This window comes from Castor canadensis, chromosome 1, assembly GCF_047511655.1.
Source record: "Castor canadensis chromosome 1, mCasCan1.hap1v2, whole genome shotgun sequence".
In the NCBI taxonomy this organism is placed as follows: Eukaryota; Metazoa; Chordata; class Mammalia; order Rodentia; family Castoridae; genus Castor; species Castor canadensis.
Window position 1 is genome coordinate 99,385,145 of NC_133386.1, and position 20,801 is coordinate 99,405,945.

General features: G+C 37.9%; 1 long non-coding RNA gene across 1 annotated transcript in view; it reads right to left on the minus strand.

The window, feature by feature from the left end:
• LOC141420795 (uncharacterized) overlaps positions 1 to 13,306 on the minus strand; it is a 44,146-nt gene extending 30,840 nt beyond the window's left edge. The window contains exon 1 of the long non-coding RNA XR_012445443.1: positions 13,096 to 13,306. This is a non-coding gene — a long non-coding RNA (uncharacterized lncRNA). The remainder of the gene's footprint in view (positions 1 to 13,095) is intronic.
• Between the last annotated feature and the right edge of the window lie 7,495 nt (positions 13,307 to 20,801).

A 20,801-nucleotide genomic window follows, 5' to 3' on the forward strand; every position in this document is an offset into this window, starting at 1 on the left:
GTAGGGGCTGAGGATTGGGAATTGGGGTGAAGCACTGGTCTCTTTAGCTGCTTCCTGCTGGCAGGGGGCATTGTATGTCCTCAAGTTGGGTCCTCAGAGTTGGGTGTCTTGATATGGGCCATTGTAGAGGTCCTCTCAGTGGCCCTGGAGGGGTTGATATCTTTGGAGAAGGAGCTGATTAAACCTCTGGTTAGTGGCAGTGGATAAACAATCTAGTAAGAAGTTTTATAGGGTCCTTATGATGCAGGGAAAGAAGCTTAGGAGGATGAAGATAAGGATAAGAGATATAAGGAGAGGTAACAGCCAAGAGAGAAAGAAAGGGAGATTGGGTCCAGTATAGGACAGAGGAGGATTTTGATCTACAAAGTTGGAGTTCTTTGCTTAGGTAGGATAGGGTGTTAATGTTTTGTTCTACTAATCCTGATTCATTAATGCAATAACAACACTTCTCAGAGGAAAAGGAAGGTGGCTCCCTTTTCAGTGGTTAAGAGATATAGAGCCCTGCAGTTTTGTAGAGCAACCTGAGCTAATGAGGTGAGTTGTCACTGAAGGGAGGATAGAGAGACAGAGGTGGTTTGAAGAGTGACTTGTAGGCAGCCTTCGAATTCTCTGGCTGAAATGAGACTGTGACCCAAGGCTCCTCCTGTGATCCCTGAGGCAGCTATAGGGGAGACCAAGCTAACCCCAACAATCATGGGCAAGAATGTGGCCTGTGGCTGTCTGGGTGAGTACAATCAGGAGAATTCAGCCTTTCTATAGAGGGTAAGTTGGGAAACCACTATCACCAAAAGGCAGGGGCTCAGAGTGGAGGCATTTATGCAGGTGTGTAGGGCATCATTATACCAGAAGTACAGTCCAGAGGGCGAGGGAGTTTGTGTAGTTATAGAAATGTTGAAGTGACAGGAGTTAAGGAGGCTAGTTTTAGAGAGAAAATGTTGCGTGAGATAACAGGTGTCTAAGGGTGATTGCTCTGAGTCAGCTTCCCACAGAGGCACAGAAGACAAAGGGGGGTGACATCTAAAATCTTAGGGCATAGGGGTTAGGGTGGGTACAGACAGATTGACAGGCACTGCCATTAGTAGAGGGCATTAAAGGGAGGTGCATACAAAACAGTGGGTGATGTTTATAGAACTGGTGGAGTTAAGAAACTGTATGGAGGTTTATATAATTTGTATCCAGGATGATAGAGTAGTGGATGAGGGATCTTTGGGGAGTTGGTCCTGGAGGGTCTGTTCAGCTTCCAGGATGTTTGAGGAGAGCTCTATTTGTGTCTGCAGGGCCATAACTAATTCCTTAGGTATAAAGAGTGTCACTGAGGCACAGGAACTGGCCATAACCCCATCCTACCATCGTGTGTCCCAAGGGTCAGGGATGTGGATTGTTATTGTATCAGAGTCCCCAAAGCAGAAACTTATTTCTCTGGCCTTCGCATTCCCAGATGCAACCTAATGTACTTTGCAGCTCCAATAGGGGCAGCCCCCATATTCCTTTGACCATTTAGCACCCTTTTTGCAATAGGGTTGTGTCTGATCAAAGAAGAAGCAAATAAAAGGGTGATTACTTACAGACATGGATTTGGGAGTAGTGGATATGCTGATGGCTTCATTACATCCCATAGGAGCACAGTCCCCAGAACCTATTTAGTGGGTGACCGAAGTCCAGTTATGTGTGTAGGTTTCTCAGACTTTGAATCTCCAGAGATATGATAGGGATGGGAACCCAACCAGAAGGATAGAAAAGATCCAAGTCATAAGAATGAGGAGAGTATAGGAAGTAAGGCACATAGGGAGAGGTACCCGAAGCAGAGAGCTGTGAGTTAGGGCCATCTCCACACAGAGGGAGAAGTTGTCTACAAGCCGATACTCAGGAAAATGGGGACGAGAATAAGAATTACCTACAGGAAGGAATGGAGTGAAAGCATAGGTGGAGTGGTTTACAGTGAGGCAAAAAGTATGTTGGATAATGAGTAGATTTCTTCAGGAGTAAATTCTGAGAGAGTACCTTGGAGATGAAGGTCGGATATCCAGTCTATGAAGTAGGGGAAAAGAAGGTAGAAAAAGGAGAGAAGCTGATTTTGCTGGGAGGTGGGTAAGGTAAAACCTCAGAGTGGAGTGTATTTATGAAAGAATAAAAGTGTGGGGAGGCACTGACAGGAAGAAATGGGAGGGGGAAGTATAAAGAGTGAGTAGGCAAGATGCTAGTTCCCTAGGCATAGGGCTCCTGCTCATGCCCTGGGAGTCTCCCTGGGTATGTCTCTGTCTTCTGGGATCTTGGGGAGGCAGGAGATCTTTATTTTTCTTGGTCCTTTAAGAAGAGATTGTTAGGTCTTTTGTGGGGCTGCGAGTTTTAGATTTTGAACATGTACCCAGGAGAGAAATCCTGTTAGCTTAACAGCCGTGGGTGTGGTGAGGACGACCTTTAATGAGCCTATCCACTTTTTGTGCAGGTGGCCGGGTGTGGTTGTACTTTTTTAGATAAACCAGATCTCCCATTTGAAGGGGGGAGTTAATTTGGTGGTGTCAGAGGACTGTGGCAACTGATTGTGAGCATGAGACCAAAGGAGAGAGAGAAGAAAAGTGAGGAGAGGATTGAGGACAGTGGGAGAAATGTTATAGGGTTGTGGCTGAACCGTGATAGGGAGGAGTGGACAGCCGTAATGGAGCTCAAAGGGGCTGAGCATGAGTCGTCTTTTTGTGAGGGCCCACAGGTGGAGAAGGACTAGAGGTAAGAGCTTTGTCCAGTCTAGGTGGACCTCGAGGAAGACTTTGCTGAGAGTACTTTTTAGTGTGTGATTGGCATGCTCAACTTCACCTAAAGATTTGGGATGATAAGGAATGTGAAATCTCCAGTGAATATTTAAGTCTTGTGCCAATTTTTGGGAAATAGAGGAAACAAACTCAGGCCTGTTTTCTGAATGGATAGAGGCTGGGAGACCAAACCATGGGATGCTATCTGTGACCAAAATTATTGTTACTGTGGAGGCCTTTTTATTGGTTACAGGGAAGGCTTCCACCCATCCTGTGAAGGTGTCTACCAATATTAGGAGGTACTTAATCTTCATATATGTGAAGTCCACCTGCCAATACATGGCAGGGAGGCATCCCCTGGCTTGGTGGGTAGGAAAGGGAGGGGGTCTAATATTGGAGTTGGGGTTTGTATGCTGGCAAATTGAGCAGGATTGGATAATCTGTTTAAGGTCTCCTGGAGATAGGGAAATGGATTGGTGGAGAAAGGTGTAAAGAGCATGAAGATTAGGGTGGAAAAGCTTATGTAAATAGGAGAGAAGAGTTTTAACTTCAGAAGGGGGAAGGGAGAGCTTATTGAGGATGAGGAAACTGGGGTGAGGGGGGTACATGGTTGATTGGGGTGCAGTTTTGAGGGCAGTTATTTCCTCTGGTAATTATGGAAGAGTCAGTTTGGTGGGCTTTGCAATGAGTAATGCCTACCTGAGAAGGAAAGCATGAAGCCTCTAAGATCTGGGCTATTAAGGCAGTATTGATAATGGGAGTTCCCTTTGTAGTTAGGAATTCCCTTTCCTTCCAAATAGCAGAGTGGGACAATAAAGTGTGGAATGCATACTTAGAGTCAGTGTAAATGTTGACAGTTTTGCCTTTTGCCAGGTTTAGGCTCTGGCCAGGGCAGTCAATTCTGCCTTTTGGGAAGTAGTACCCAAAGGGAGAAGGCATCCCTCAATTATGGTAGAATCAGACACAATGATGTATCCAGCTCTTTGCTGTCCATTGTGAATGAAGGATCTGCCATCAATGAACCAAATGTAGTCAGCCTGAGAAAGGGTGCCCTCCTGAATGTGGTCTGGGCAGGGGAGGAGCTCCTCAAGGATCTCTGGTCAGGAGTGAGCTAAGGGTGTTGAAGAGAGAGGAAGAAGAGTGGCTGGGTTAAGTAGGGGACACAATCCTTGACCAAGGCCACCTGGAGGGATAGGATATGGGAAGGGGCATGGAGTAAAGTCCCTTTATGTGAGGAGTTCTGAGAGGCTATGGGAGGAGTAAACAGTAAGGGGGGGACCCAAAGATAAGCTTTTTGCTTTTTTGGATCAAGAGTGAGGTGGCTGCCAGGGCCCTAAGGCATGGGGCCCATCGCTTGGTTGTGGGGTCTAACTGTTTGGAGAGGTATGCTCCTAGAGCAAAGGAGGACCCTATGTTGTGTCCCAGAACTCCTATGGCAAAACCTTGCCTCTCAGAAACGTAAAGGAAGAAGGGACAAGTGAGGTCCAGCAGGTAAAGTGCCAGGGCTTGTAATAGGGCTTGTAAGAAGATTTTAAAATGACCTGACACAGGCCGAGAGGGGTCTAGGGGCTCTTGAATGGGACCCTTGGATGCCTCATACAGAGGCTTGGTCATTAGACTGAAGTTGGGCACCCAGGTTCTGAGATAGCCAACCAGGCTGAGGAAGGAGAGAATTTTGGCCTTGTTGGTGAGGGCAGGAGGAGAGGCTAACAATGCCTTATGATCTAGGGTGATAGCCTTTTGAGTAGGGGAGATAGATAGGCTCAGGTAAGTCACCTGAGTGAGAGAAGGTTGAGCCTTGTTAGGGGACACACAGTATCCTTTTTTCCCCAGAAAATTAAGCAAGAGGGCAGTGTGTTGTTGGCTATCCTCGAGAGAGGGGCTTCAAAGCAGGAGGTCATCTACATATTGGAGGAGTTTATTTGTGGAGAGCTGGAGGATGAGAAGGTCCCTAACCAGAGTTTGACCAAAGAGATGTGGACTGTCCCGGAACTCCTGAGGCGGAACAGTTCAGGTCAATTGTTGGGAAGTATGAGAATCTGGATCAGTCCAGATGAAGGCAAAGAGGTTTTGGGACCATAGGTGGACAAGGATAGTGAAGAAAGCATCTTTTAGGTCCAGGACTGTGAAATGGTTGGTGGTACTGGGGATGAGAGACAGGAGAGTGTAGGGGTTGGACACCACTGAGTGTATAAGGAGTCACTGCTGCATTGACTAAGTAGAGGTCCTGCACCAGCCTGTAAGACCCATTGGGCTTTTTTTACAGGCATAATGGGAGTGCTATAGGGGGAGTGGGTTTTGTGAAGCAGACCCTTAGTGAGAAGCTCTCAGAGGAGAGGCTTTACCCCTGTAAGTGGATTAGAGAAATGTGATGTTGAGGTTGGTTTGGGAAAACAGAGGGATCCTTGAGAGTAATAACAATTGGCTCATGATGTGTAATGACTGCAGGGTTTTTGAGGTCCCACACGATGGGGTCCAGCAGTGTAGCGGATAAGGGCAAGGGGTCAGGAAAGGTTTGTGGAAGCAGGGCACCCATACTGGCAAGGAAGGGCTGTGAGGATGGAGACAAGGGGTTAATGGCTTGCAGCTTAACAGGGGGTGGGTGTAAGGTGAGAATGGACTGGAATTTTGACAAAATGTCCCTTCCCAAGAGTGGGGTGGGGTAATTAGGGAGGATTAGGAAGGAGATATCTTTTCTATCTCCTAGTATGCAGGTTAAATGAAAAGTCATTAAGGCCTGGGTAAGAGTTCCCTCTACCCCAACTATGGAGGTTAAAGAAGGCTTGGAAGGTCCCCAGAACTCTGGCAAGGCAGAAAAAGTGGCACCAGTCTCTATGAGGAGAGAGATAGGCCTACCTTCTATGAGGGCAGTTACCCTGGGCTCCCAGGAATTATGGTTGTTGGGCCTGGGAGTCCTGGGCTCAATCAGTCATCAGCCACAGTCACTAGTCCTAAAAGACCAGTTAGGGAGGAGGGACAGTGGGGGGGCTTAGACCCTTCACCTTGAGGGGTGGAGGAGCAGTCGACCACCCAGTGGACCTCCTGTTTGCATTTAGGACATGGCCCTGGTGAACAGCATGGTTTAGGACAAGCAAGGGCCCAGTGTCCCTCAAGGGCACACCTAAAACATGGGCTGTGAGGTGTTCAGGATTTTTCCTGGTCTCAGGAGTTAGAGGTCAGAGGCTTTTGTTGGAGGGCTTGTTCCAATATCTGGAATTTAGCCTTATCTCTCCTCTCCTTACCAGCCCTTTGCTGTTCTTCTCAGTAATTATACACCTTTAAGGCCATGTTTAAAATTTCACAATGTGGAGTCTGAGGGCCATTTTCCAGCCTTTTAAGTTTTCTTCTTATATCTGGGACTGACTGGGAGATAAAGTGGGTCATAAGAATAGTTGTCCCATCTGTAGTTTTAGGGTCAACTTTTGTATAGTGTCGTAGTTCCTCTGTGAGCTGGGACAAGAAACTAGCTGGATTATCTTCTTTTTCTTGTTGAATTTCTCTGAGTTTATCAAAATTAACAATCTTTTGGGCCATCTTTTTTAATCCTGCCACTAAACAGGTAACCATCTGATCCCTAAGTGTTCTGTCACTGGTTTAGTAATCCCAATTAGGCTCCTCAGTAGGAATTGCTGTAGCTCCTACAAGATGGGTGGCAGTGGTGTGATGGCTCATCTGCATGTGCCCTAGACCCATCCCAGACCCTTTGTCTCACCTCTGGAAGGAGGGTGGAGGAAAGAATGAGATAGATGTCATGCCAAGTAATGTCATAGGATTGAACAAAGTACTGGAACTCTTTAACATAAGAATCTGGGCCAGTGGTGAAAAAGCCAAGGGGCTTTTCTATCTGAGAGAGGTCAGTGAGGGAAAAGGGGACATGGACCCTCACAATGCCTTTGGCTCCAGCCACTTCCCAGAGAGGGTAGATGGAAACTGGTTGGCGTGGGGGGTCTGTGAGAGCGAGTGTGTAGAGGGCTTATGGGATCCTGTGGTTCTGGGTGGGTGGAAGGGTGGGTGGGAGGAGGGGCTGAAGGAGGGGCGGAGGCCAACTGCTGAACAATGGAAGCCCATCTCTGATAAGGTGGAGGCTCATTAGCAGGGTTGAAAGAAAAGAAATCTTCAGAGTCAGGAGGGGGTTCAGAAAAGGATTTGGCTGGATTTGAGACTGGTTTAGAGGCTAGTAGGACCTGTGCAGGGGAACAGAAGTACAGAGGGAGGGTTTGGTACGGAGATAAGAAAAGGATTGGATGTAGGGAAGTTCCTTTCATTTACCAGTGGGCTCACATAAACTGTATAAATCCCATAAAATATTGGGATCAAATGTGCCATTAAGTGGCCACTTGGAAGCATTGTCCAATGGATATTGGGGCCAGGTCTGATTACAGAGAAAAATGAGCTTTGGGGGCTTAAGATTAAGTGTGAGATGTAGAGGTCCAGGATTGGCCAGAAGACATCCCAATGGGGAGTCTGAAGGTATTTTGGATGGTCCAACTCCCATGGTGAGGCCTGACCTGAGGAGAGAAATGGCAAGCATCAGCGAAATATCAAGTTCTCAGGACAGAGAGAGAGAGAGAGACAGATGTGGAGCACCCAGAGAGAATGTCTTCACCATGGGCGGGTCATGGTCCCTAGTGGGGAACCCAGTTCCCAGAGACGAGAGCAAGCTGAGACCTAGCATTAGGGTTTTGAGGAAATAAGAGAGAGAGACCACAGCTCTGTGTGCAAGAAGGACTCAGTAAGGGAGAGGGGACCTTGAGGGAAGATTGGACAGTGGTGGATGGCAGTTGGAGGTGCACTGGGGTGAAAGAACTTTCCTGTGAGCTAGTGAGAGAGTGGTGTTTTCTAGGATCAGGGGTCCCAGTAAAGCAGCTCAGATCCCGGAGGAAGGGAGAGAGAGAGCGGGATGGGTTGGGGGAAGCCAGGAGAGCAAGGTCAGTGTCAGGAGTGCACCCCAATCCAAGTCATGGCACCAAATTTTAGGAAAAATGCTGATGCTGCTCACAAAGGAAGCTCATGAGAAAAACTCACATCCTAGAGCAGGTTTAATGACAGGCACGAGCCACCTGGCTGACCCAGGAAAGATGACACAGAAAGAGAGTGAGTTTGGGCCAGGGATGGCTTTTCATAGAAGAGGGTGGGTAAAGGGTGGAGCTTGGGTGCAGCTTGTCTGGGAGCAGGGGAAATCTTGTTAAAGGGCAGGGCTGTTTATTGGGAATGGCTCCATTTTCCAAGAGGTGAGACCTGAGGATAAAATGGCTGCTAATTTATAAAATGGTCACTAATTTATAAAATGGCAGGATTATTGTTCTGGCAATACCAGTGTAAATAAGTCTGTCTAGCCATGAGAAAAACATCAAACTCAGATTGAGAGACATCCTATAAAACCTAATCAGTACTCCTTAAAATATTAAAGATTTTCAAAAGCAAGGAAAGCATAGAGGGACATAAAGAGATACAAGAATGAAATATAATGTGGGATCCTGGAACAAATAAAAGTACATCACCTAAAAACTACAGGAATCTAAAGGATGTATAAACTTCAATGATAGTACATCAGTATCAGTTCATAAATTGTGAAAGACATACCATAGCAGACCAGGGAAAACCAAGTGAGGGATCTAAGAAAACATTAATAATTTCACAACTCTTTTGTAAACCTAAAACTGTTTTAAAATGAAACTGTTATTTTCATTATAATTATTAAATCATATTTTTATTAATGGATTTTATTAATAGTTTTTATTAATAGGTTTCACTGTGACATTTACATACATATGTGTCATGCTTTTCAAGGTTTTTAGAAACCTAGATTTGGAAAATCTAGTTAAACTCTGAAAAGAAGGAAAATTTCCATGAGTCATGGCACTAAATTTTGGCTAATTAACCAATTAGAAATTCACCATGATTAAGAAGTAATGTTAACATTTCACAGTAAAACTTGGTCCAGAGTTAAATGCGTAAAATTTGATTTAAAATCATGACATCTAACATACATGGGACTGGGCTAGCTATTCCTCTCCCTTCACCCTCACATGGTCTGTGACATTTCCATCTCCATAGTTCCTGCTCTCAACCGTGATCCAACTCTAAACACACTGTCAAGCCATATTGTGTATAAAGAGTTGTCTTGAAGAGACAATGGGTAGGATTAAGTGTAACTCACATATCAAGCATTACAAAGAATTTCTTTAAAGCTCTTTTCTTCTTGACTCAAAGGTCGAGAAGGCCATTTATGCTTTTTTTCCTATTTCCTACAATATTCTCTCTCTCTCTCTTTTTTTTCTTTCTGTAGGAATACCTGACTGTAGCTTCCTTCTGCTCTTGGTTACTGAAATTCTATTGCTTTTGTAGCAAATTTAGATGACTATCCCCTTCCTTATGAAAGCTTTGCAATTATCAACATCTTAAATGACTTGAACATGTCCCCTTAGACTTGTCTTTTTTAAAGAAGGTAATCTTATAGATAACATTTTTTCTCTTCCATATACAATATCTATTCAAAAGTATATATGTAGTAGTATGTATTGAACTTTTTTCAACAATTATATTATGCAAAAATGTATTAGACATTTTCAGAAATTGAATCATGACATTCATATTTTCATCACTCTATAAAGGAAAAATCAAATATCAGAAAGAGATATTTTGAAATGTAAAATGATTAGCTCACTCTAAGTCTCTGCCTGTAGTGGCTTAAATGATTGAGGTTGTAAACTTGGATTACCATGAAAATCCAAAAAAACTTGTCATCAGGCTATTGAATTAACTACTGGAAATAAGCACACATTTCCTAGTGGAGTTTTAGGAACACCTGAGCTAACAGAGATAGAAAGATCACAAGTCAAACCAGAAATGCTCACTCACAGAAGATAATAAGAATATTTACATTTGTGTGTTATGAAAAAATCTCACTGTGTGAGCTATTTTTTTTAAATTTCTCATGTGCTATTAACTAGAATGTTTCTCACAAATATTCCTTTTTACTAACTTACTAATTTTTACTAACCTAAAATTCATAGTATTTTATGTGCAAGTATTCTATTGCTATACAATGAGTGTGAATGAGGTAACCTCATTTCCTTACATTTCAGTGGAAAAGAGAGGAACTGCAATATACAAGGTTTCCATAATTGATATACAAACATATTGCCCTAGAAACATAGAGGAGTTAAAGCAAATTCTCTCTGAAATTCTGAGATGATTTCATGGGAGAAATACCATTTGTTCCATTCTCCAGGGCAGGATTAGCACTATCTAGCAAAAGTATGAAGATGGTTAAGATGTTAAGTCTTGGGCATGACAAGAAATAATAGGCTGGGGTAATTGAAGAATTGAACAAAACTCAAAGAAAACTGGAAGCTAAAGCTAAGTTATAAAGATGTTTAAACCTGAACATGTGTATCCAGGCTTTCTCTGTACCAGTGGTAAATAAAGATGTAATCAAAAGAAAGGAAAGCAAGATTGCTTAAATACACCAGATATAAGGAGCAGTGCAGAGAATGGTTACAAATTCACTTAACCCATTTCTCTTTTTCCATGGCCATTGTGTTGGACCACCATATTTCTGAGACTTCCTTGAAGTTAAGTTACAGAAAAAAGGAAGAAATAAGGAAATTGCTTATTTTCATCCTAGAGATGGCTTAGTCTATGACAAGACACCACATGACTGTTCTGTGTCTGTGGTCTGCCCAACAGGAAATGAGATCTTAACACTTCAGGCTAAACTTTTTTGTAACCAAGTACACCTGATTTCCTCCTTTAGACTTGTAACCTAAGCCATAAGCTTTTTATGAGGCTCTTCACAGAGAGGTTAATGGTCTAAAATATTGATCACTCCTGTCATGGTTATATTTCACTTGTCACTAGGGACACACAAGAAGTAATATTTGTATCAGTCAACTTTCCACCATGATAATAAAAGTTCTATGATTATTATCTTCTAAAGGCAAATGGCTTGTTTAGGGTCACAGTTTTGGAGGTGTCAGTTTAAAATCTCTTGGACAAATTGTTTTGGGTCTCTGATGGGTATGTCACATGGAAATATCAGGGGGCAGGGGTGGAGCAAAACTTCTTGCTCCATAATCCAGGGAACAAATATACATTAACAGAAAGGGGTCAAGGTCATATAACCCCCTTGGGACACACTCACAATATCTAGGGACCTCCCTCAATGACCCCTACTAAAGTTACACAGCATGCCCCAGTTACTGCCACCCTGGGCAACAATCCTTTCACATGGGGTATTTGGGGAACAGTCTACATCAAAACTATAAGATTGTTTTAACCCCAAATATCTAAAATGCATAAACAGTGAACTAGAGGATAAGAATGAAGTCTCATTTGTGCAGTTGAGTCCTTAAATCCCTAACATTACAGTACAAAGAAAGTACCTTTTCTTTCTTCTTTAACTGTTAAAACTTGGTCGGCAGACTGTAAAGATAGTAGTCTGAGATTTAATTTAGGATTTGTTCATAATCTCTGTGACTTCTCAAGAAATGGCCAGTAATTCGTGGTAAACTATATTATCCTAAAAAATGTAATCAAGTTATTTCTTTAAAAATGACACAATGTTTATGAGAATTAAAAGTAGTAGAAATATTGAATGTTTGGAATCCTATATATAATAAATATTTGATATCTGCTACTTAGCTATCCTTCATATTATATCATTAAATGTAGGTATTTATAAACATATTTCAATTTAAATAGTTTTTTAAAAAAATTTTAGTGCTGTGTTAGGGGTACATTGTAGCATTAACAAAGTTCTTATGATGTATCATATATAACATACTTGAATTCACCCCTCCATCATTCTCCTTTAGTTCTCCTTCTCTTATTCCTGGAATTGTTTCAAAAGATCTCATTTTTCCATTTGTGTACATGTGTACTCAGTATTTGCACCATATTCACTCTCCTATACCATTTCCCCATTCCCATCCAGTAAACAGCTGTTAAACATTTTTTATGTTATATTCTTACCTCCATCATTCATATAAAAGAGTCACAGAGAGAAAAAAAAATCTGGAATCTCTCTTCTGTTTTATATTATTTTCTTTTGTTTTGGTTTGGTTTGGTTTTTGCAGTGCTAAGGATCAAACCCATGGCCTGACACATGTAAGCAAGTGATCTATCACTGAGCTGTACTGCAGTCTTCCACTTTTTAAATGAACCAATATAATTCCTGCTCTAAAATTATATAACCAAATCAAGTGAATACAGAGAGTGCAGATGAGCTCTACCCTTTCTCTTGTTAAGATACAAATAGTGATCATAAGTGTGGGCCACTTTTTCACAAATTATTCATACTCCCAGTTATTAGTGTTGGTCTTCTCTTATGTACCTGATGTTTCCAAATTTGAGACACAGAAATATTTTTGTAGTTTCCAAAGGAAATTCTGTTTTCTTAATGTATAGAATTTATCATGTCCAGGCATCCCTCTTGAGGAATTTTAACTTAATAGTCCAGATCTTTGTGTTTGATCATTTTGTTTTCTGAAGTGGTTCAGATTCATATTTCTTTAAAAGTACGTCTTTAATGTCATTTCTATATAACAAAGATTCAACTATACCAAAGCAAAAACATCTGTGTATGTGTTCAGTAAAGTAAACATACAACACTACTTTAATAATATAATGTACTTTCTCATCAAGTGTATAAATACATTGACTGGTATCTCATTTCATGTCAGATAGAGGCAGCAGTGACTGTGAGCAGAGGCTTTGGAGTCAGAAGATGCTTTCCTGTCCCCATTTGCTATATTTTTATTTGCTGTATTCCTTAGTAAGACCCAGAATCCTTTTCTCAGTTTTCTCAATTTTAAAGTGATGTCAATTATGAACATACTTTATATTGTTTCACAATAATTAAAAACTTAGTATAACTATAGTTTCTAGCAAAATTCTTGTCTCAGTAAATACTCCATACATTGCTGTCAAAATTAACATTCTTCATGATATATTTGTTTCATTATTTCTTGTAGACATTGACTAAGCAGAGTATTTAGAAAATTCAAAACTTGGCTTTTTGCTGATGTACTGAAATATTCTAAAATTTAGCTGTAGCCCTGTGCTAGGGTAGCTCAGTGGTAAAACACCTGTCTAAAATGAAAAGAAAATATTTTAAAAGTAGAGCTGTTATTTACCTGTTAATGGAGAAACAATAAAGCCAGCATATCTTAACTATATTTTTTAGGAATCCTGGAATAAAGTAAGTTCTTAGCCTGTTATTTTTTATTTTGTTTTTGATCAGGCTATTATTTTTATTTCATTTTGTTAAGAGAGATAATTAAGGATACTCTTGAGAAATACATAGAAATTGACTGGGTAGGTAGTTCATTGGTAGAGTACTTACCATCATGAGCCCTGGGTTCAATCCTCAGCATCATAAAAAAAAAAACAAAAACAAAAACAACACACACAAAGAGGAACCAACAACCCAGAGAAATAGCAAAAAGTTGGTAACATAAAATGGGCATAAAAGGATGAACATAAAATTAACTGATTTCTTGCTTGGATTTCTACTGTGTCTCTCCATACATTGTTCTACCTCTCTTCTTGCTGGTCTACAGTTCATTCTCCCCACAGAAGTCAAAGTGGGTTTTGTAAAACTGGAGGAAGATTATGTGACTATTCTGCTAAAATTTCTTAATGACTGCAGTGCACTTTAAATAGAATCTCAGATCCTCACTCGAGTTTATGTAAACTCTGCATCATCTGTTTCTTCCCCTCACTTTGAGCTAAATTCATACCACTCTCTTCCTAGTTAATTAGAATTCACCCAATGCCTATTTCTGTTCTTTGAGCACCCTTGTGTTCATTCCAGCACAGACACTTCATATTTGCCATTTTCTATGCTTGGAAAACTATGGATCTGGAGTTTAATAACAATTCCATATTCCTATAATGTAGGCTCTTAAGCCAATTATGCCTTCTTTCTAAATGAGGCTTTCTCCAAATACCAAGTCAAAAGTGTGACCCCCATACTCCCATTGTCCAATCCTTTAGCCATCATCAATCACTTCACATTTGAATTTTCTTGACATGATTGCTTTAAGATTGTCTTATTCACTCATATACTTATTGGTTTCAAGATCCTTGCTGACTTTTTCCAATATTATATTTCTAGCACACGTAACAGTATTTCATAAATTATAATTACTATATGGGTTATTTTAATGAACAATAGAATGTGAATTAAAAGGGAAGTTTGTTTTGTTTTTTTTTTTAATTTCCCCCAGATGAGAAAATAAACTAAGACACAGACACTGATGTTTCAACAGTATCTCATCAGTACATTTGGGACAAAAAATATTGGGAAAGATACTGATGATTATGGGGGTCATGAACATTTCACCCTTTACTAGCTAATATATATCATACATCAATACCATCTTAGAAACACTAAGTATGGACAAAAGTTTCAACAATCCATTGAAGTAGTGTAAATAAAACACAGCCAATTTATCAATAAATTTCGCAGAGTCCCCTCAAATAAACTTTACATCTGACATTTGCTCTAAATAAGCTTTTATAATCTTTCCTCATCTTTTAATTGGGTGACATATTTAAAATACTACCTTTAATTACTGGCCCATAAAATTATCTTTTGGAATTAATTTTATTCATATGCATTTTTAAATATTACCTTATATTCATTTGCCTTAAATTAAACCCTGAATTTATTTCTAAACCAACTTCAAATATATTGTATCATTATCTCTAAATAGGCACTCACTTAACTATTTTTAAGTAATATTTCATATTGTTTTATAGCAGACCTTGGCAAAATATGGCTTCTGGACCAAATCTAATTGGAACAAAATAGTATTGATTTTCTGTCAAGCCTGTTTCTTTATGTATTTTTCTATGACTGTTTTAACAACATTGTGACAGAACAATTACAACAGATATATGGTGAACAAACCTGAAAAATGCATATTATCTGTTCCTTTTTAGAAAAAGTTTCCATATTTCTACTTCAAGCTGTAGTTTTGTAGCTATTAAAAACTGTATGAAATTCAGGTCATTTTTCTGAGTCAGCTTTACTAAGTTATAACTGTCTCTGTTCTTATAAAGTATAAAGATTTCCACTCTAGGTCTCTTATGAGCCTTTAAACATGGATGGCATTGCCAAACAAACAATACTTGGTTTTTACTAATTTCTTAATAAAACTTCCCATTAACAAGTTACTTTGTTTAGTAGGAAATCAATAAATTGCAATGTAAGTTAGTAGACTACCTTATTTCAAGCTTTTAAAGAAGTGATTAGAGTCTCTAAATGGATGGGCAATTACTGCCTTTGCTAACTAACTTTGTACTTGTAAATAAAGATGCTCAATTTTTTGCAAATACTTACAGCACTCAGCCTCTTCACTTTGAACCTCTACAGTTGTGAAAAAGTAAACTATAAGAAAATTTTAAGTGTCTGATGTTTACATGAACATGTAAACTTAAGATGTTTATCTAAAATAATTTCATTAATAGTATCTTGGCATGTCATCAGTCACAGAGATAGAAACAGCTTTCATTTAGCAAGTAAAGTTTTAAATTTTCACAATTCACCCCAGATAAATGATGCTCTTATGGCTCTTGATTCCAAAGCATACTTTCAGACAATGAAAGTTTGAATTCATTGTTAAATGTCCTAATACAAATAAAGTGGCTGATATAACCATGCCAAGATGAAACTGACTTGATGTTAAGTCATTTTGTCAGAAGAATAGAATTTGTCCATATAACAAATATTGTTACTGATGAGGATTTTTTTTTTAAGCTTGGAGGCTTTATACTCTTTTTTACAGTAGAGATTATAAAAGACTGACAATTTTCCATCTGTAATAGAGTTTCTGACCATTTTGGCCAGAAATACTAGCTATAGCTTAGGATCAGAGAAAAATTATACTGATTGCTGGAGATTGCTTTGTCCTTCAAGATCCCAGTAGCTGGCTCTTTTTGGTCATTCTAATCTCTTCTTTAAACACCCTGGAAGATTCTCCTCACTGCCACACAAGCAGCTGTGATTTCAGGACAAAAATTTCAGAGTTAGCTATATCATTAAATTCATATTCATCACTATCAAATGAGACTTTGATATTGGAAACAAAGCTCACTTCATTTCTTCAAATTGGTGTTTTCCTCATTGCTATAATTATTTGAAAATTTGATAGCAAAATGAATTTATTGACAATCTGACTTTTGGGCACATGCAACTTGTTTTTGCTGGATATGAACAGTATGACCTGTGCAAAATGAAAATTCTCTGTCTATTTACTTTCCTGTAAAATGATGACAATAACAAACCCTTTTTGTGATAGCATAAATGACACCTAGCACAGTATTACTTCTCATAAAAAATACATTATTGTTACTGTGATGCTCCTCTCCCTCCTCCTCCTGATGATTTTTCAAATACTTTAACCTATTTGCTAGTTTTTCACCTGAGAAATCAGGAACCTGATGAGATTAGTCCCGTACTCTTTTATTTCTTCTCTCATCATGTCTCAATAGAGGTCTTGGCCTCTTCCTATCTAAGGCCCATTTTCTCTATCCTGAGGTTCCCAATGTCTTCCTGTTGGATGGTATTTATTGTTCAACTATTTTATGAAAAATATATATATTATTTCATTATAAGCAAACTGTGGAACCATAGAATATATATTTATGGCTCCTGTTGCATTAATCCACTTTATGGTCCCCCTTATATTTGTAAGGTGGAATAAAGGCTTCATAGTGCTGTTAGTCATTGGATATTTCACCAACATGAATAGGTCTCCTGATTCTTTTCACATATCAGTACAGGCAAGGTACTGGGTTCAATCCTTAGCGAAGGAAGAACGGAAGGAAGGAAGGCTGGCTAACAGTTTAGGGACTTGTTAACTATTAAAACTATTAATAGCTTTTTAGATGCCAGGTCCTGAGAAATCTGAACAATCAACAGTGAATGATGATGACTGAGGGATATAAGGAAACACATGGTCAGGCTTGTATTTTAATAAAAGAAACCTGATATTTATCTTAGGAATTAATATTTCTTCTTTTCTAAGATAGATATCATTTCCCAATGACCACTCTTTCTTCATCACTAGACTATTTCTCTTCATAATTAGATATTTAGAAACACTGCTAACTAAATATAAAAAAGAGCAAGTGAATTACTAGCCTCATTTTCTTTGCCACAGTTACAGCTATCCTACAGAGGAGAAAATACATTACATGAGAAAAGCACTTGAATTTTTTTCATGAACATGCCTTCAACAACTCATCTTTGAAGCACAAACAAAGCATCAACCTTAGGAAATGTGTCTTCTCAAATGTTGTTAAAAATCAATTTGTCTGATAATTACATCTTGTAGTAATTGCATACTTAAGATTTAAGATGATATGTCATGTTATATTTTAATTTTATACATCTATTTTTCTCTTTCTTTTGTCCCAGACTCCCACATCCTATGGCATCTGTGGAAATTACAAAATTGCAAATGCCAGATGGTAGTATAATCATTAAACTCAATCTAATTCCATTTCTGTGTTGATTATGAAACAAAATGATCAAATTTGTGGATTTTTCTATTCTGAATTTTTTTGCATGAAAACAGTGTGTTGGGTTTTAGAAACATTGTGGTCATGAATTATAGAATTTTTTCTGCTAAACCTACATCTTTTAATGTTCTAAAGTTTGATTGGCTAAATTGATATCTACACATAAAAAGTATAAATAATATACTAAATTTGAACAGAAATACTAGTACATTCCACATAATTAATTGAGAAAAAATTTTTGATAGGATCTATTGATATAAAAAAAAATCCAGGAGAACCTTGTTCCTTGTCATCATGGTGATTTACTGGGATACTCTAGGGCATCTTTCCCCACAGATTTCTTTTATAAGAAAATTTAGGCACCAGCTAAGAGGTTCCTACAATCTAAGGTTTGTGAAATGAACCACACTGAAACTGATTAAAAAAAAAATTCTTTGCATTTGCTTGCCAAAGCTCCTCTCCACAGATCAGTAACATCTGACAAAAAGGAAGCTCACAACTTTTGGCTCCTTCCTAAGAAGAAAAAGAGAAGAGCAGAACATATGTCTCATGTCCAGATAGTGGGAGAATTATTCAAGTAACTGGTTTCTATGATGTTTGAGTATAAATATCAGTTTATGCAAATTACATCTTTATTCTGCATGTTATATACATATGGGAATTCTAGAAGGAAAACATTAAGAGAAAGGGATGGAAAGCTTATTTGAAAAAATAGTGAGAAAAACCCTCCCATATTGGGTAAAAGGTTGACATTCACATTCAAGCAAGAGAAATGTGACTGATTGCATTGACTATATGTATATCAAAGAATTCCTCAGAGAAATCTTGCAGGATAGATGGAATCAGGATGATATATTCAAAGTGTTGAAAGAAAAAAAAAACAAATACTATCATATAAGAATACTATACTTGGCAAATATGTCCTTTAAAATGAAGAGTAAATAAATACCTTCTCAGATAAACAAAAGCTGAAAGAATCACAACTGCTATACCTGCTTTACAAGAAATGTTACTAGGAGATCTTTATGTTGAACCAAATGACTGCTAAATAGCAACAAAAAAGCATGTGAAAGAATAAAGCTAACTGGTAAAGGTAAATGTATAACACATACAGAATACTGAAATGCTGGTGCATAAATCACCTTCAGTTCTTGATATACATTTTAAAACATGAATGTATGAAAATGTAACTAACATGGACTGGAGGCATGGCTCAAGTGGTATAGTACATGCTTACCAAGCACAAAGACCTGAGTTCAAACTCCAGTACTATCAAAATGATAAAATAAAATAGCATACTAATATATACACAGTATAAAAGATGCAATGTGTGTCATCAATAACCTAAAATATATGTATTGGAAGTAAATGTGTGGAGTTTTTTTTTCTCATGCAATTGAAGTTAACTTATTTAAAGTGGAATGTTATACTTATAAGATGTCTCATGGAAGCCCTATGGTCACCTCAAAAAAAAAATCCATAGGGGATACTTAAGATAAAGTGAGAAAATGAATAGAGCATATCCATATGAAACACAATGGAACACAAAGGAAGAGAACAAGAAGCAAATATGGGGGGAAAAAAAGGTACAACAAAATGGCAATATCAAATCCTTTTCCATCAGTAATATTTCAAATATAAATGAAATAAATGACCTAATCAAAAGATGCAAAGTAGTTGGAAAAAATGGTATAAGTATATATTTTCTGAAAGAGACTAATTTTAGATTTAATGACATACTTGTGCATAAAATAAGAAATATATTCCATGCAAATGGTAAGCAAAAGAAAACAAAGCTGAACACATTTATTTCCGATAAAACAAACAGCAAATGAAAAACTGTTCCAAGAGACAAGGAAGAGCATTATATAATGATAAAAGAGTTAATCTACCAGGATGATTGATCAATTGCAAGTAGTGAAGGTACCCAACATCACAGCCCCCCAAAATATGCAACAAAGATTGACTGAGCTAAAGGAAAACACAGACAGCACCATGATAACAGGAGGAAACTCACCACTCCACTTTTTTTTTCATATTTCATGGCAGCATTATTTATTCTTGTACACATCAGTGACCATACAAGTTGCCAATAATAGGAAGTCATTGCTTAATATGCAACTGGCTAATATATAAAAATTAAAGGGTAGCTATTGACCACCTCTCTTTGAACTGAGGAAAGAACAGCCAGACAGAAGACCAATAAAGAAAAAGAATTCAACAACAGTATAAACAAATTGGAATTAACTAACATATAGAGAATAGTCCACCCAAATCAACAGAATGCACATTTTATTCAAATACACACAACATTAAACAATGTGATAAGCAATGTTAGTGAGAAAATGAATCTTAACAAACTTAAGAAATTTGAAATCATACCAAGTATCATTTCTGAGTATAGCTGAATGAAACCAAAAATAAATAACAGGTACAAAATTGGAAAATTCACAGCTCTGAGCACATTACACAATGCATTCTCAAATCATCTATGGGGGAAAGAGAACGCTACAGAAATATCTTGAAGAAAATGAAAACATAATACCAAAATTTATGAGAGGCAATAAAGACAGAACTAAGAAGTTTAATACAAAGGGTATATATTTTAAAAAAATCAAGGATCCCAAATAAGCATCTTAGCTTTATACCTTATGAAAAAGAAGAATCAAATATATCTAAAATTAGTGGAAGGAAGGAAATAATAGGTTGTAGTAGAAATAATGAGAGAATAGAAAATCAATAGAGATAATAAACAGCATTGATTGAAAATGTTTTAAAATGGACACTCTTAGACTAGAAAAAAAAAGAAAATCAAACCAATAAAATAAAAAATAAAAGAGCAGGCATTAAAAGTGATGCCACAGAAATACATAAATTATGAAAGACACGATGAAAATTATATACATACAAATTGGATAACCTAGAATAACTATGTAAGTTGTTGGTCACATACAACCTACCAAGATGAAATCATGAATAAATAGATAAAGTGAATAGACCTATAACAAAAATGTCTCTAGTATGAAAAAAAAAAAAATCCCAGGATCTTACAGCTATAATTAGAGGACTTTTATAATCTTTTAAAGAATAAATGCTAACTCTTCTCATTGTCTTCTAAAATACTGAAGAAGAGGAGATACTTCAATGCTCATGGTATGAAACCAGATATACTCTGATGCCAAAGCAAAACAAAAATGCAAATATACACAAAAAAACCCTACAAACTAATTCCTAATAAATATAGATGCAAAAATCATCAACAAAATACTAGCTAACAAGATCCAATAGCATCTTTATAGGCTTTTATGACATGAAAAATTCAGATTTATCCCAGGGATGCAAGGATGATTCTATATGCAAATGTTAATTAATGTGATACACAACATTAACAGAAATAAAGGGTAAAATCACATGATCACATTAAAATCCAATAAAACAGAATTTGACAAATTCAACATCCTTTATGACAAAAACAATAAATTATGACTTGAAAGAAATTACTTCTACACAATAAACACC